Source organism: Saimiri boliviensis, chromosome 7 (genome assembly GCF_048565385.1).
Source record: "Saimiri boliviensis isolate mSaiBol1 chromosome 7, mSaiBol1.pri, whole genome shotgun sequence".
NCBI classification, from domain to species: Eukaryota; Metazoa; Chordata; class Mammalia; order Primates; family Cebidae; genus Saimiri; species Saimiri boliviensis.
Window position 1 is genome coordinate 64,840,653 of NC_133455.1, and position 15,992 is coordinate 64,856,644.

Consider the following 15,992-nt stretch of genomic DNA (forward strand, 5'->3'; position numbering starts at 1 on the left):
AGCTACTCAAGAGGCTGGAGCAGGAGACTCACTTGAACCCAGGAGACTGAGACTGCAGCGAGATTAGATCATACCACTCACTGCACTCCAGCCTGGGTGACAGAGTAAGACTCTGTCTCCCCCACCCCCTCCCCCCAAAAAAGTCTGGTTTTAGAATACATTTATCCCAGATTAATTTACATGTCATGTAAATTAATTTTTTAAAAAAGTACTCAACCATTAACTCACAGGTAGCTGTATCCTGAAGGCTTAATATTTACCCAAATATTAAGTAAAATTAATTTGGAGGGGCCAGACGAAGTGGCTCACACCTTTAATCTCAGCACTTTGGGAGGTAGAGGCAGGTGAATCACTTGAAGTCAGGAGTTTGAGACCAGCCTGGCCAACATGATAAAAGCCTGTCTCTCCTAAAAATACAAAAAAATTCACTGGGTGTGGTGGCACATGCCTGTAATTCCAGCTACTCAGGAGGCTGAGGCATGAGAACTGTGGGAACACTGGGAGACAAATGTTGCAATGAGCCAAGAGTGCACCACTGCACTCCGCCCTGGGTGAGGAAGTGACACTCTGTCTCAAAAATCACTCAATTTTAATTAATTTGGAAGGGGATGGTGGTGTTTAAGAAAATTATAAACTGAAATGTAAAGGCACTTGAGAAAATCTCATAATTGGTTAAAAGTACAGATGCTTGATTCACAATGGAGTTACATCCCAATAATCCCATTGTAAACGGAAAACATCGTAATTTATGCATTTACTACACATAACCTACCAAACATTATGGCTTAAGCCTAGCCTACCTTACCTTAAATGTGCTCAGAACACATTAGTCTGAAGTTGGGCAAAACCATCTAACACAAAGTCTCCTTTAAAATAAAGTGCTAGGGCCGGGCGCGGTGGCTCAAGCCTGTAATCCCAGCACTTTGGGAGGCCGAGGCGGGTGGATCACAAGGTCAAGAGATCGAGACCGTCCTGGTCAACATGGTGAAACCCCGTCTCTACTAAAAATACAAAAAAATTAGCTGGGCATGGTGGCACGTGCCTGTAATCCCAGCTACTCAGGAGGCTGAGGCAGGAGAATTGCCTGAACCCAGGAGGCGGAGGTTGCGGTGAGCCGAGATTGCGCCATTGCACTCCAGCCTGGGCAACAAGAGCGAAACTCTGTCTCAAAAAAATAAATAAATAGATAAATAAAAATAAAAAAATAAAAAAATAAAAAAAAATAAAGTGCTGAATATCTCATGTAAGAGCATCATACCACATGTCCTTAGCCTGGTAAAAGATGGAAATTCAAAATTTGAAGTAGTTTTAATTCCTTTTTCTTCTCTTTTTTTTTTGAGACAGAGTCTCGTTCTGTCCCCTGGGCTGGAGTGCTATGGTACGATCTCTGCCAAATGCAACCTCTCCCTCCCAAGCAGCTGGGACTACAGGTTTGTGCCACCATGCCCAGCTAATTTTGTATTTTTAGTAGAGACAGGCTAATAGCCACTAAGTGATAATCTGATATGGTAAAGGATTTGATGAAGTAAATGCACAATAGTTTGATGCCTTCCCTGCCACTCCCAGGAGGTAGGTCAGTTCGGTTTAGGAACAATCCAAGGAACTGCCTTTCAACAAGGGCTGACCTTTGGTCTACCCAGATAAGATACCCTAGATGTCCCAGTCTCTGCCTTAACTTGGACAAAATCCCTGGATTAGCTAACACTGAATCCATCTCTCTAGGGAGCTGCCTCAAAACCAAACCAATAACTGGAGATGAAATTCTTACTACCTTCAGTAAATTATTTTTTGTACCAAACTTTGACACTACTGAATCATCCTCTGTTTGACAGATACTGAATCCTAAGAAGCCCCCAATATCCTAAATACATAATCTTCTTCCAGCATAAACCAGTAATCCCTCCCCAATAACACCATATTTAGCCCAAATGGGAGCACACATAAATTAGGACAAACAGCACACTCACTTCACCCTCACTCCTGAAGCTCTTTTTTTCAAGTGTTTTGGATTCCAGTTAATGGTGCAGGAACTTCTCACCCTGAGGGCAGAGCCTGCATGTGGTTCAGCTCAGCTATCCCCGAGCTTTAAGGACTACAGAGTCTCTAGAGTAAATTTAGACCCTATTATTACAAGATCAAGAGTGCTACAGCCTCAAATCAACATTCCCCAGCTGGCTCAGAGTAGAATCTATCTCAAAGGGTCACTCAAGTAACCTTAAAGTCAAGGAGACAGGCTTTCTCTTCTTGGTCTCAAACACCATCTTTGGAAAACAAAATGTGTGTAATATAAAAACAACGAAGGGCTGCATGCAGTGTGGTCAGAAACTCTGGGGGAACAAAACAGAGTGGTGGTAGAAGACACTTCTACCAGACTGTACTGCCAGGTCAAAGTAGTAAGAAAAAAAATTTGAAGCCAGAGCATCAGAATATTCAGTGGTTTTCCCTAGAGGAAATTAATACCCTCGGGTAGTTCACGAAATAAAATGAAACTCTTCAGGCCAGTAGTACCTTCTATACTAATACTTCTGACTACATTTATATAAAATTTATAACTTTTAAGGTGCTTTTATATACATATCCCCTTTAATTCTCACAAATCAACCCAGCAGGAAATGGCAAGATTAGATTAGGCACCACTTTAAATATCTCTTTTAAGTTAAAATAACAAACAGAGTAATCGTGGCAAGAGAGCAGGCATGGTGGCTCACGCCTGCAATCCTAGCACTTTGGGAGGCTGAGGCGGGGGTGGATCACGAGGTCAGGAGTTTGAGACCAACCTGACCAACATGGTGAAATTAAAAATACAAAAATCAGCTGGCTCATTGCAACCTCCGATCTCTGCTCATTGCAATCTCCACCTCCCAGGTTCAAGCTATTCTCCTGCCTCAGCCTCCTGAGTAGCTGAGATTACAAGGCACAGACCACCACACCAGGCTAATTTTTTTATTTGAGTAGAGACAGGGTTTCACTGTGTTGGCCAGGCTGGTCTCAAGCTCCTGACCTCGTGATCCACCTGCCTCAGCCTCCCAAAGTGCTGAGATTACAGTCATGAGCCACAGGGCCCAGCCAACAAATCTTAAAAAAAACAAAACAAAACAAAACAAAACAAAATCCCAAACATACACTGATTCCTAATACATTTTTCTGTATTCTTCAGCATTTGTATAGAGCATGAACTACATCTATAAAGATGCAGTTCATAAAGAAAAGAACTTGAAAATGCTAAGTATTTTGATTAATTTTACACTGACTTATTCCTTTTTTTTTTTTTTTTTGAGATGGAGTCTTGCTCTGTCGCCCAGGCAGAGATCCGATCTCAACTCACTGCAACTTCTGCCTCCCAAGTTCAAGTGATTCTTCTGCCTCAGCTTCCCAAGTAGCTGGGACTACAGGCGGGTGCCACCATGCCCAGCTAATTTTTGTATGCCTTTTCTTATTCTTTAGGAGAGCTGATTCTTACTCTTTAGGAAAGGATTACATCTGTAATCCCAGCACTTTGGCAGGGTGAAGCAGACAAATCACCTGAGGTCGAGAGTTCAAGACTAGCCTGGCCAACATGGCAAAAGCCCATCTCTACTAAAAATAAAAAAATTAGCTGGGCATGGTGGCATGCACCTGTAATTCCAGCTACTCAGGAGGCTGAGGCATGAGAATTGCATGAACCTGGGAGGCAGAGGTTGCAGTGATCCGAGATTGCACCACTGCACTCCAGCCTGGGTGAGGAAGTGAGACTCTGTCTCATAAAATAATAATAAATAAATAAATCACCTGAGTCCAGGAGTTGGGAGACCAGCCAGGGTAACATGGTGAAACTCCAACTCCACAAAAAAGTACAAACATTAGCTGGGGTTAGTGACACCCACCTGTGGTCCTGGCTACTCAGGAGGCTAGGGTGGGAAGATCACCTAAGACAGGCAAGGTCGAGATTTAAGTGAGCCATGATTGTGCCACTGCACTTAGCCTGGGTGACAGTGAGACTATGCCCCCCTACCCCCAAAAAAGGAGGAAGGTGGTACTAAGCCATGTTTCCACAACCAGATTTTTTTTAAAATGGAAGAAGGAAACTCTGGATCCAAATTACAGATTGCATTTCTCAAGGGTTCAACTATTCTGTCCCTACTGGAGGAATGTGGCAGAGAATCTAAATGTCAATATATTCTCTTTAAGCCAGAACAGAAAATACTAGACAAAAAGGAAGAAGAAAACATCGAAGAGTGTAAAAACAGTAATTACAGAAATAGTCCAGAGTGGTGGCTTACACCTGTAATCCCAGCACTTTGGAGGTCAAGGCGGGCAGATCATCTCAAGTCAAGAGTGAGACCAGCCTGACCAACATGATGAAACCCCGTCTCTACTAAAAATACAAAAAAATTTAGCTGAGCGTGGTGGCGGGAGCCTGTAATCCTAGCTACTCGGGAGCCCGAGACAGGAGAATCGCTTCTACTCCGGAGGTGGAGGTTACAGTGAGCCGAAACTGCGCCACTGCACTCCAGAATGGGCAGTAAGAGTGAAACTCTGTCTCAGGAAAATAATAATTACAGAAATAAGTGTGTTTAACGCAGGCCATGAGACATGCGTTAATCCCAGCACTTTGGGAGGCCGAGGTGGGCGGATCACAAGGTCAGGAGTTCGGGACCAGCCTGGCCAACATGGTGAAACCTTGCCTCTACTAAAAATACAAAAATTAGCCAGGCGTGGTGGCGCACGACAGTAATCATTGCTATTCGGGAGGCTGAGGCAGGAGAACCGCTTGAAACTGGAAGACAGAGGCTGCAGTGAGCCGAGATCGCGTCGCTGCACTCCAGCCTGGGCAACAAGAGCGAAACCCCGTCTCAAAGAAAAGAAATGTGTTTATGCAATTCCGATAATCTTTCCTGAATTAAATCCTTAAAGCACACAGACAAAAGATAAACTATAAATAAATATCAATAAGTAACGAGAAGAGCCCATTTGCCATTGACCTTTAACCTTAAAATCCTTGTCTGTTTCAGGCACAGTCAGCCCTTCTAACTAAGTTACACATTCACAGGTTGCTAGAACACAGTCTCAAGTTCATAGTGGTTTTTGGCGTGGGAGTGGTCAATGAAAGGCTGATGACCCCAACCAGTAAACACCAAAGCCTACTTATTACCACAGGTCCAACAAGTAGGCCCAAGATAAAAACAACTGCCCAACGACGCCCTTCTTGAGCAGGCTGAGAGAGACGCCCACAAGGCCCAAGACCAAACAAAGCCACGCCACCTCACCTGCCCAAAGGTAACCAATCGCAACAGAGTGGGGCCGCCCCGCGGGCCTGCGAAGGTAGCCCAGCCCCAGCCTTCTCTCGCTTCTGCCGCTGGCTAAGAACTAACGAGCTTCGCGTGTCACAGAAGAGTGTGACATCACCGCCCTGCCGTGACAAGGCAGTCCGCCCGGCCAGGCCCTACCTCGAGTCTCGGCTACTGGCCGCGCCCCCAGGCTCGGCCCGATCCAAGCACCCGGCCGCAGCGGACCAGCAATCGGTTAGGCGGGGTTTCGCTTTCCTTCACTTGGGAAGGACGTGCTCTGAATTTAGGCGATCGACGCTGGGCCAAGGGGTCCTGCGTCTACACAGCGCAGGAGGACAGGAGGAACGCGGAGCAGGAGGAAGGAAAGGCGGGATGAGAAGCGGCCTACGCCAGCGCTCTGGCGCAGAATAGGGGCCTAGACGCCCCGCAAAACCCCGCAGACTCGCTTCCACCCCACCCTCCCCCGCTCCAGCACTGTTGCGCATGCGCAGTACTAGCTCCCTGGCTTCCCTCCCCGCCCAGTTTTCCCGAGTCTGGTCTCAGAGCAGGGCCCCGTTCCCTCAGGTGCCATTTGTCCGCAGACAGAAGCTGCTCCCACTCTTGCTCAAACAGTAACTGCTAATTCCCTTTCCATTTCTCACTCCCAGTTCGCCCAGTCTTAGCTTCAGACGTACCTTCCCAACCCGCCTCTCCGAGGCCGACTAGCACTTCTAACACCGGATGTGCTCTGACTCGCCCACGTCCGCTCCCGACCCTTTACCCGGCGTCCGCCCCGCGAGGGAAGCCCCTCCCTGTGCTCCGCTTAAGGCCAGTCCTCATTGGCCGTTGGCCGCACTTCTGCTTTCCATTGGCTGTAAGTGCATAAACAACTGTTGTAGTTCAGAGGCCTGAGCTTGTCAATCAAGACTCTGGTCACCAACCGCCGACGAAGCAAACGGTCTCCGCCTTCTTACCTTAGTAAGCCAGGGTCAGGGTGCGCTGCTGCCTCTAGCGGAGAAAGTGAAAATGAGCAGGCCCCGCCCGGGACAACCCCACGGCTCGTGAAGGGGCAGCATTGCAGTCTCGGGATTCTGGCTTTAGACTTGCCATGGAATGTTAAAGGGCGAGATTTAAAGAACACATGAAAGTGCCCCCGGAGGGGGCAATCTACTGTGAAACTAGAGGAGCTTAAGCTTCAGAGCACCTTTGAAAGCTCTGCGACTTCTCCAGAGTGTGAGAGAAGGAAATAGCAGGATTCCAGAATAGGAGGAAATCCAGAATTTAGGAAATCACTTTCTGGAAAGACAAAACAGTTATTTTCAGTAAATAATACAAATATCCAGAGTATGATTCTCACTCCGCAAACCCAGGTATTCAATTAATAGGAGTTAATTTTCGGCTGGCCGCCGTGGCTCACGCGGTGCCTCAGCACTTTGGGATACTGAGGTGGGTGGATCTCTTGAGGCCACGAGTTGGAGACCAGCCTGGCCAACATGTTAAAACTCCGTCCTTAGGTCGGGTGCGGTGGCTCACGCTTGTAATCCCGGCACTTTGGGAGGCTGAGGTGGGCAGATCACCTAGGTCAGTAGTTCCAGACCAGCCTCACCAACATAGTGAAACCCCGTCTCTACTAAAATACAAAAATTAGCCAGGCGTGGTGGCAGGTGCCTGTAATCCCAGCTACTCGGGAGGCTGAGGCAGGAAATAACTTTCTGGAAGGATAGACTAGTTCTTTTCGGTAAAGAATCCGAATATGCAGGTATGATTCTTAGCATGCAAACCCAGGTGTGTAATTAATAGAAGTTAACTTTATATAATACAACCTCATATTTACTCTGAGCCTTATTCCACAGGAATGGGAAAAAAAAGTATTCCGAGTCTTCCTTGGGATTTCTCTCCCTGCATACGCCGCCCCCGCCCACACTAATTTCTGTCGTATTCTTGAGGTCAAAGTGCTGGAGAACAGGGCCTATCTGGTCATCAATCCACACAAGTTTGTTGCAGAGATTTTTTTTTTTTTTTTTTTGAAATGGAGTTTCACTCTTTTTGCCCAGGCTGGAGTAAGTACTGTGGCGTGATCTTAGGTCACTGCAACCTCTGTCTCCTGGGTTCAAGTGATTCTCCTGCCTCAGCCTCCTGAGTAGCTGGGATTATAGGCATACACCACCAAGCCTGGCTCATTTTTTTTATTTTTAGTAGGCATGGGGTTTCACCATGTTGGCCAGGCTTGTCTCAAACTCCTGACCTCAGGTGATCCACCTGCTTTGGCCTCCCGAAGTGCTGGGACTACAGGTGTGAGCCACCGCGCCTGGCCCTGAGATTTTTACCTTTGTACCAGTGCAGCCCTTTCAGGTGCAGCAGCTCTGTTTTCATGCCATACTTAAGGTTCACTTGACCTTTTGTCAGGCTTATATTAAATTATGTGTCTAGAACAAGAGCTTGCCAAGAGTTCTGCCTGTACAGTTTTGAGTAACATAGAGTATTCATTTATTGAGCACCTACAATGTGCCCACTTTAGGCATGTGTGGGTATATCACTGAACAAAACACAAAAATCACTGCCCTCATAGAGCTTAAATTCTAGCAGAGGGAGAAAAACTAAATAATAAGCATAATAAGTAAATTGCATAGTATTGTTAGAGTATAAGGGCTATGAAATAGAGTAGGATAATTGGCATCGGAAGTTCAGAGAGTTGGAAGCTGAGGCAGGTGGATAACCTGAGGTCAGGAATTCAAGGGCAGCCTGGGCAACACAGCGAAACCCTATCTGTATTGAAAATACAAAAATTAGCTAGGCGTGGTGGCACACACCTGTAATCCCAGCTACTCAGGAGGCTGAGGCACGAGAATCACTTGAATCCAGGAGGTATAGGTTGCAGTGAGTCGAGCTCTTGCCAGCCTGGTGACAGAGTGAGACTCCGTCTCAAAAAAAAAAAAAAAAAAAAAAAAAAAAAAAAAAAAAGAGTCAGAGAGATGGACATGTAGAAATTACAGAAGTGGTATGCTTCATTGGGAAATCAGACTTGAGCAATAACTTGGAGGAGATGGTGGGATTGCACAATGCAGGATCCAAGGAAAGAATATTCCAAGCAGAGGAACAGTAAGGGCAAAAGCCTTAGGTAGGAATATGCCTGACACAGGTGAAGAGTAGTCAGAGGCCAGTGCAGCTAGAGTGGTATAAATTAGGGCAGAAGTACAGGAGATGCAGTCAGAGAGGTAGTGCAGTGGGAGCAAATCACGGAGGGGCTTGAAAAACTTAGAACGACTTTGGGTTTTTTGTTCTGAGGAAATTGGATAACCACTGCAGGGTTTTTAGCAGAGGACTAACAAAATCTGACTTACCTTTTTACGGAACACTGGCTGCTGTTTAAAAATAAATCATGGAGATTCAAGGGTAGAAGCAGTACAGTTATAAGGTTCATACCAAAGTGGTAGTGGTGGAGGTGGTGGGAAGTAGATTCTGGATATATTTTGAAGGTAAAATCAATATAATTTGCTGGCAGATGTGGGATATAAGAGAAAGAGGAGTCAAGGATCACGCCTAGGTTTTTAGTCATACGTATTATCTACTGCCTTGTAACAGATCACTACAAAACTCAGTGACATAAAACAATAATCACTGATTATGTTATCTTTGAGGTCAGGCATGGTGGCTCATGCCTGTAATCCTAGTACTTTGGGAGGCTGAGGTGGGAGGATCCCTTGACACCAGGAGTTCAAGACCAGCCTGGGCAACGAAGTGAGATGCCATCTGTATAAAAAAGAAAGCAAGAACTTGAGAACAACTTGCTGGTAAGTCTATCAGTCACTCTTGCTAGCCAGCAAAATTCTTTCATAAAATAGTGTGAAATTGGGTCTCCAGAATAGTGTTGACATGCTTATTTGGGGTCAAACACAAGATAAGTTCAGGTCTCTGGGGTACCAACAGTCCTCTACCAACCCCTGGTCATGAGGCATGTGTTCAGGTCCTTGTGCTGGCCCACGCTTGTCAGTGTTCTGACTGCTGGTGGTCCACGGCACCTGAGAACAACAGGGTGGTAGCAGGCATCTTTTATTCTGTGCATGACTGCATGCCATCTCCATTCTGTCCCATCGCTCGCACCCAGGGTAGTTACCCCACCCCTGCTGAGGATTTCATGACAGGTGTCAGGAAGTCCTCTGGGGTAATCTAGCCTTTCTCCTCCAAGATGAATGATTTGGGGATTGTTGCTACAAAGTGCCCAAGGACCCTTTCCAACTGATGTCCTCGTTTGCTTCTGACTCGTGGTGATGCAATGCTCCCTCTATGTTTCCCTCTTGGGCAACAAGAGGGAAACTCAGTCTCAAAAAACGTTTTTTTTTTGCCACAGACTTTGTCTCAAAAAGAAAAAAGTAAAAGTCCTTGTCCTCATAGTTTAAATATGAGACTATCAGAACTTGCATTACAATCAGGTTGTTCAATTTTGTTATTGTGTTTTTGTTTTCTTTTTTTGGAGACAGGGTCATGGTCTTGACTTGTCACTCAGGCTGTAGTGAGTGCAGTGATGTGATCATGACTCTCTACAACCTCAGTCACCTGGGCTCAAGTGATCCACCTCAGCCTCCTGAGTAGCTGGGACTATAGGTACATGCCACTGTGCCCAATTAATTTTTTTTTTTTCTGTAGAGATGGGATCTCGCCATGCTGCTCAGGCTGATGTCAAACTCCTGTTCCTCAAACCATCTTCCCACCTTGGCCTCCCAAAGTGATGGGATTATAGGCTTGAGCCACCATGCCCAGCTTAGTTGCTCAATTTTACCCTGCTCGTCCTCTGCTTGTAATATTGTAGACCCAGGCCTTCCTGTTAGAATTTGACCATGCTGACTGGTTCATCAAGGTTACTCCCAGTTGACCTGTTTGGACTTTACATGCACCCGTGCCAACTAAGATAGCCATTTTCCTTAAGCTTGGGAAATATTCCTTAAGCATCTTTTCTCTCTTGCTGACTTTGAGAAAAGACTGTTCTTAAAGACTCTTTAAAGCCCCTATTTTCTCCTTTTGCGGGGGGAAAAGTACAAGGCATAACTAACCTTTTGAGGGCTTACAAGGTCAGGCACTGTACAAAGTGCCTTACATGGATGCTTAACATCCCCAGTAGTCTAAGAAGGTGGTGGTTTTACAGCATATGTTCAGTTACTTCCAGCGTCATGCCAGCAGGCACTGACTGGCAGATGTCTGTCCAGAAAGGATCTAGGCACACTGTCTGCAGAGCCCTACCCTTCACTGTTAACCTATGTAAGCAGCATTAAGATTAGTCCTCCTGGGCTGGAGTCATCCTTTCCATCCTGACCTACATCCTGGCTATGGCTCTGGCCAAGGGTGGAAAGGGAAATTGTGAAGGGGTTTGAGCAAAATCCACCCCAAATCTTTGTAACCAAAGAGATGCAGAAGAGCGAGCAGTCTTCTTAGTCTTTCTTCCTCCAGCCAGCTGATGAATGACCAATTCATTAAATGGAAGAGGATAACAAACAGCAGCTCTTTCCATGTGCAGCAGACCTGTAGGCCTAAACTGGACCAAAGAAGACACTGGTGGGTGGCAGAAGTGGAAGGTCCTCTGTGTTGAAAGAAGAAACAGTATGTCCTTTTTTTTTTTTAAGATGGAATCTCACTCTGTGGCCCAGGCTGGAGTGCAGTGGCATAATCTCAGCTCACTGCAACCTCCACCAGGGTTCAAGTGATTCTCCTGCTTCAGCCTCTCCAGTAGCTGGGATTATAGGTGCCCACCACCACGCCCAGTTAATTTTTCATATTTTTAGTAGAGGGGGATTTCCCCATGTGACTCAGGCTGGTCTTGAACTCCTGACCTCAAGTGATCTGCCCACTTTAGCCTCCCAAAGTGCTGGGATTACAGGTGTGAGCCACGAGGCCTGGCCGAGCAACAGTATGTTCTTTCTAAGCATGGTGAGCAGATGAGGGGATCTGTTATGTTCAAGCTGGGGATAAAGATGGAGAAGACTCCTAGTTTGTAGTCCTTCACCACTGAGCAGCGCTGGAGAGCCACATATGAATGTTATCTGTAAACAGGGGTTAAGCATAGCGGGCCATGAGACAACAGCAGGAGACACAGCCTGGTCTGGTCGGTCAGAGAAAGTGCTTTGGAGATGACATTTCAGCTAAGTAAATCTCAAAGGTTAAGTCAAAGTGAGGCAAGTGAAGAGATTAAGAAAGGCAGTGGGAGTGGATATTTCCAGTCAAGGGATTAACACAAGAAAAGACAAGTAGTTCCAGCACAGGGAATGCAAGGAGCTGCAAAAACAGGTTTTTGCTGACTTGGAAAGTTGGAGGAGACTAGTAGGAAATGGAGAGGGTGAGTCAACAGTTACTGAAGACCTGGTATGAGGCACTATTGCATCAAACCTCTGATGAAATAATGAACTAGGTCATGAGAATGGCCACTAACATCATATTAAGACAGACAACCTGACATCACATACCTCCTGATGGAAGTAAACAATACTACAAATGAAGCCTGTTGGTTTGTTTTGAGATCGCTCACTCTGTTGTCCAGGCTGGAGTTGCAGTGCCGTGATTTTGGTTCACTACAGCCTCCGCCCCCCAGGTTTAAGCAATTCTCCTGCCTCAGCCTCCCAAGTAGCTGGGATTATAAAGCACCTGCCACCACGCCCAGCTAATTTCTTGTATTTTTTTTCTTTTTTATGGACGTCCTTTTTGTTGAATTTTTTGTATTTTTGATGGAGATGGGGTTTCACCATATTGGCCAGGCTGGTCTCAAACTTCTTACCTCAAGTGATCTGACCACCTTGGCCTCCCAAAGTGCTGGGATTACAGGGTGAGCCACCGCACCTGGCCTACCAATGAAGTTTTCAATTCAGAAAAATTGAATCTGGGGTGGGCACAATGGCTCACACCTGTAATTCCAGCACTTTGGGAGGCTGAAGTGGGCGAATTGCTTGAGTCCAGGAGTTTGAGACCAGTTTGGGCATTTTTACAAAAAATACAAAAATACACCTGTGGTCTCAGCTACTTGGGAGGCTGAGGTGGGAGGATCAATTGAGCCTGCAAGGTTAAGGCTGCAGTAAGCCGTAATCACATCACTGTACTACAGCCTGGGGGAAAAAAATTGAATGTCAATCATGTTAAAGTTCTATATGAAGTAATAATACATATATCAGTTCACTAGATTTGGTCATGTCACAATGTGTATACACTTCAAAAGATGTTGGACATATATATGGTTTTATCTGTCAATTCATAATAAAAAGAAAACTTTAAGTTCAAACAACTGGTTTCTTTTTTCAAAAACTGTGGCAAAGAATACATCCAAAAAGAGAGGAAAGGAAACCTAGACGTTAAGAGACTCATGAGCCACATCAACAAAATGCAATCAATGATGTGATCTTCTTTGATTCCTGATTCAAATAAACCAGGTGAAGCTGGGTGCGGTAGTTCACACTTGTAATCCCAGCATTTTGGGTGGCCAAAGTGGGTGGATCACTTGAGGGCAGGAGTTTGAGATCAGCCCGACCAACATGGTGAAACTCCATCTCTACTAAAAATACAAAAAGTAGCTGGGTATGGTGGTGGGCACCATGTAATCCCACCTACTCAGGAGGCTGAGGCAGGAGAATCGCTTGAACCTGGGAGGCAGAGGTTGTAGTGAGCCGAGATTACACAACTGCACTCCAGCCTGGGTGACAAAGTGAGACTTCGTCTCAAAAAACAAAAACCAGGCCGGGCGCGGTGGCTCAAGCCTGTAATCCCAGCACTTTGGGAGGCCGAGGCGGGTGGATCACGAGGTCAAGAGATCGAGACCATCCTTGTCAACATGGTGAAACCCCGTCTCTACTAATAAATACAAAAAAGTAGCTGGGCATGGTGGTGCGTGCCTGTAATCCCAGCTACTCAGGAGGCTGAGGCAGGAGAATTGCCTGAACCCAGGAGGCGGAGGTTGTGGTGAGCCGAGATCGCGCCATTGCACTCCAGCCTGGGTAACAAGAGCGAAACTCCGTCTCAAAAAAACAAAAAACAAAAAACAAAAAACAAAAACAAAAACCAAAAAACCCAAGTGGAAAAGGAAAAGAAAAAGGGAAACAATTGGGGCAATTTGAACCCCGATTCACATTCTCCAAGATGACCCCAAGGATGCTTACCTTGGCGTGCCCTGGCAGAGTTCTCCACATTGAAGCAGGCTGGCATGCATGACCAACAGAATACCGCAGAAGTGTGTGTGGCTTCCGAGGCCAGATCTTCAGAGGCATTGCAGCTTCCTCCTTGGCTCCTTCGATCACTTGCTCTGGGGAAAACAAAATACAGGTTCTGAGGCCTGTTGGGGGGAGACCCCATGGGAGACTCCGCAAGGGCTGAGGGGAGAGTCTGAAGCTTCAGCCTGTTCCCATATAAATATGGAACTAGAAAAAAATTAGAGTTATAGTTACATAGTTATTCCTATAATCATAAATAATCACATAGTTATTTATATGTAATCACAGAAATACATATACTCAATATAACCTTCTAATTTTACTACTGATTCTCAGGTCATGAAGTGTGAAACTGAAGTGGCATTGGGAAGGAGGTGACCCTAAAGCAAGATGCTCTAAGCCCCCTGTCACACCCCGCATACGGGCTGCTGGAGGGTGCCTTGGCTGTGCGGCAGCACCGGCACTGGGAAAGCGCCCACTGTTTAGCCAGCTAGGGAAGGAGACATCTAAGATGTCTGAGATGTCTCCTTTCAATGGGGAGTGAGGAGAAAACTCTGCCCCTCCAAGCTCTCCCACAGACATTCGGGGGCTTAATTTTCTCTACGTGGTACTGTGTTTCAGTGGCCACGTTCCATATCTATTTTCATGTTCTGCTTCTGCACCTGTTTTTCTTACAAGATAAGAATTAGTAATAGTAACATAAATATTAATGTCCTTGCTATTTCTTGACAAGCATGAAAAAAGTGCTAACGAGTTTTCTCTTCGCCTTGGCTGCTTGAAAGTCCTGGCCCCCTATCTCCAAGATGTGATTGACTTGACCCTATCACTGACCACCAATGCCTGGTCCTACCTATCCTGCCTGCTGCTTCCTACTCAATACAAGTCAGAGCCTCCAGGCACTCGGGGCCACTGCCAGACTCTGAACTTTGGTTGGCCGTGGACCCCTGGGCCCAAACTCTGTTTTCTCTTTCTTGGTGTCTTGTGTCTTTTATTTCCACAGTTTCTCATCTCCATCTGTAGAGAGGGGCTCACAGGACCCTGTGGGGCTGGATGCTATAGAGGCTGTTCAAGCCACCCTGTGGAGAGCCTCAAAGTGAAGATTGGAGCCCCCTGCCCACAGCCAGCACTGACTTGCCAGCCAGTGGGCAGGAGCCACCAATGAAAGCAGATCCTGCAGTTTCAAACTTTCAGGTGACTGCAGTCTCATGAGATACCGAGCTGGAACTGCCTCACCATCTAATGCCTGGCCCACAGAAACTGTGAGCAATAATACATTTATTGTTGTTGTTGTTGTTGTTTTTTGATTTTTTTTTTTTTTTTTTGAGACAGAGTTTCGCTCTTGTTACCCAGGCTGGAGTGCAATGGCGCGATCTCGGCTCACTACAACCTCCGCCTCCTGGGCTCAGGCAATTCTCCTGCCTCAGCCTCCTAAGTAGCTGGGATTACAGGCATGCACCACCATGCCCAGCTAGTTTTTTGTACTTTTAGTAGAGACGGGGTTTCACCATGTTGACCAGGATGGTCTCGATCTCTCGACCTCGTGATCTACCCACCTCGGCCTCCCAAAGTGCTGGGATTATAGGCTTGAGCCACCGCGCCCGGCTGTTGTTGTTTTTTGAGAAGGAGTTTCGCTCTTGTTACCCAGGCTGGAGTGCAATGGTGCGATTGCGGCTCACCGCAACCTCCGCCTCCTGGGTTCAGGCAATTCTCCTACCTCAACCTCCTGAGTAGCTGGGATTACAGGCACGCGCCACCATGCCCAGCTAATTTTTTTGTATTTTTAGTAGAGGCGGGGTTTCATCATGTTGACCAGGATGGTCTCGATCTCTTGACCTTGTGATCCACCCCCCCTTGGCCTCCCAAAATGCTGGGATTACAGGCTTGAGCCACCGCGCCCGGCCTTACTGTTGTTTTAAACCACTGCGTTACACAGCAATAGAGAACAACTCCAACACTGACTAGATGATAAAGAAATATTATTAATGAATCATTCTAATAATGTTATGATTGTGTTCTTCAAAAGTTATCTTTTAAAGATGCATATTGGCCAAGCACAGTGGCTCATGCTGGTAATCCCAGCACTTTGGGAGGATGAGGTAGGCAGATCACGAGGTCAGGAGTTTGAGACCAGCCTGGCCAACATGGTGAAATCCTGTCTCTACTAAAAATACAAAAACGAGCCAAGCATGGTGGTGGGTACCTATAGTCCCAGCTACTCAGGAGGCTGAGGCAGGAGAATCGCTTGAACCTGGGAGCAGAGGTTGTAGTGAGCCGAGATTGCATCACTGCACTCTAGACTGGGTGACAGAGTGAGACTCTGTCTCAATAAACAAAACAAAACTAAACAAAATAAAGATGCATACTGAAATATGTATGGATGAATTACTATGATGTCTGAGATTTGCATCAAAATACTCAGTTGGGCTTGTGGGGCACCTGGAGTGAGGGTTCTGGATCCCACTTGTGGGATTTAGGATTCTTTTTTTTTTTTGAGACGGAGTTTCGCTCTTGTTACCCAGGCTGGAGTGCAATGGCACGATCTCGGCTCACCGCAACCTCCGCCTCC

General features: G+C 46.3%; 2 protein-coding genes across 6 annotated transcripts in view; both read right to left on the reverse strand.

The window, feature by feature from the left end:
• TMBIM6 (transmembrane BAX inhibitor motif containing 6) overlaps positions 1-6,021 on the reverse strand; it is a 24,814-nt gene extending 18,793 nt beyond the window's left edge. Inside the window, exon 1 of one of the 2 annotated variants that reach the window (XM_039472534.2) lies at positions 5,942-6,021. The gene's annotated coding sequence lies outside the window, so the exon portion shown is untranslated. Of the gene's footprint in view, positions 1-5,426; positions 5,692-5,941 lie in introns of those variants that run through there. The other variant, XM_039472535.2, reaches the window with a different exon arrangement.
• NCKAP5L (NCK associated protein 5 like) overlaps positions 1-15,992 on the reverse strand; it is an 82,375-nt gene that overhangs the window by 6,113 nt on the left and 60,270 nt on the right. For 2 of the 4 annotated variants that reach the window (XR_012518432.1, XR_012518435.1), the window contains exon 14: positions 5,942-13,518. The gene's annotated coding sequence lies outside the window, so the exon portion shown is untranslated. The remainder of the gene's footprint in view (positions 1-5,941; positions 13,519-15,992) is intronic. The other 2 variants (XR_012518434.1, XR_012518433.1) reach the window with 2 other exon arrangements.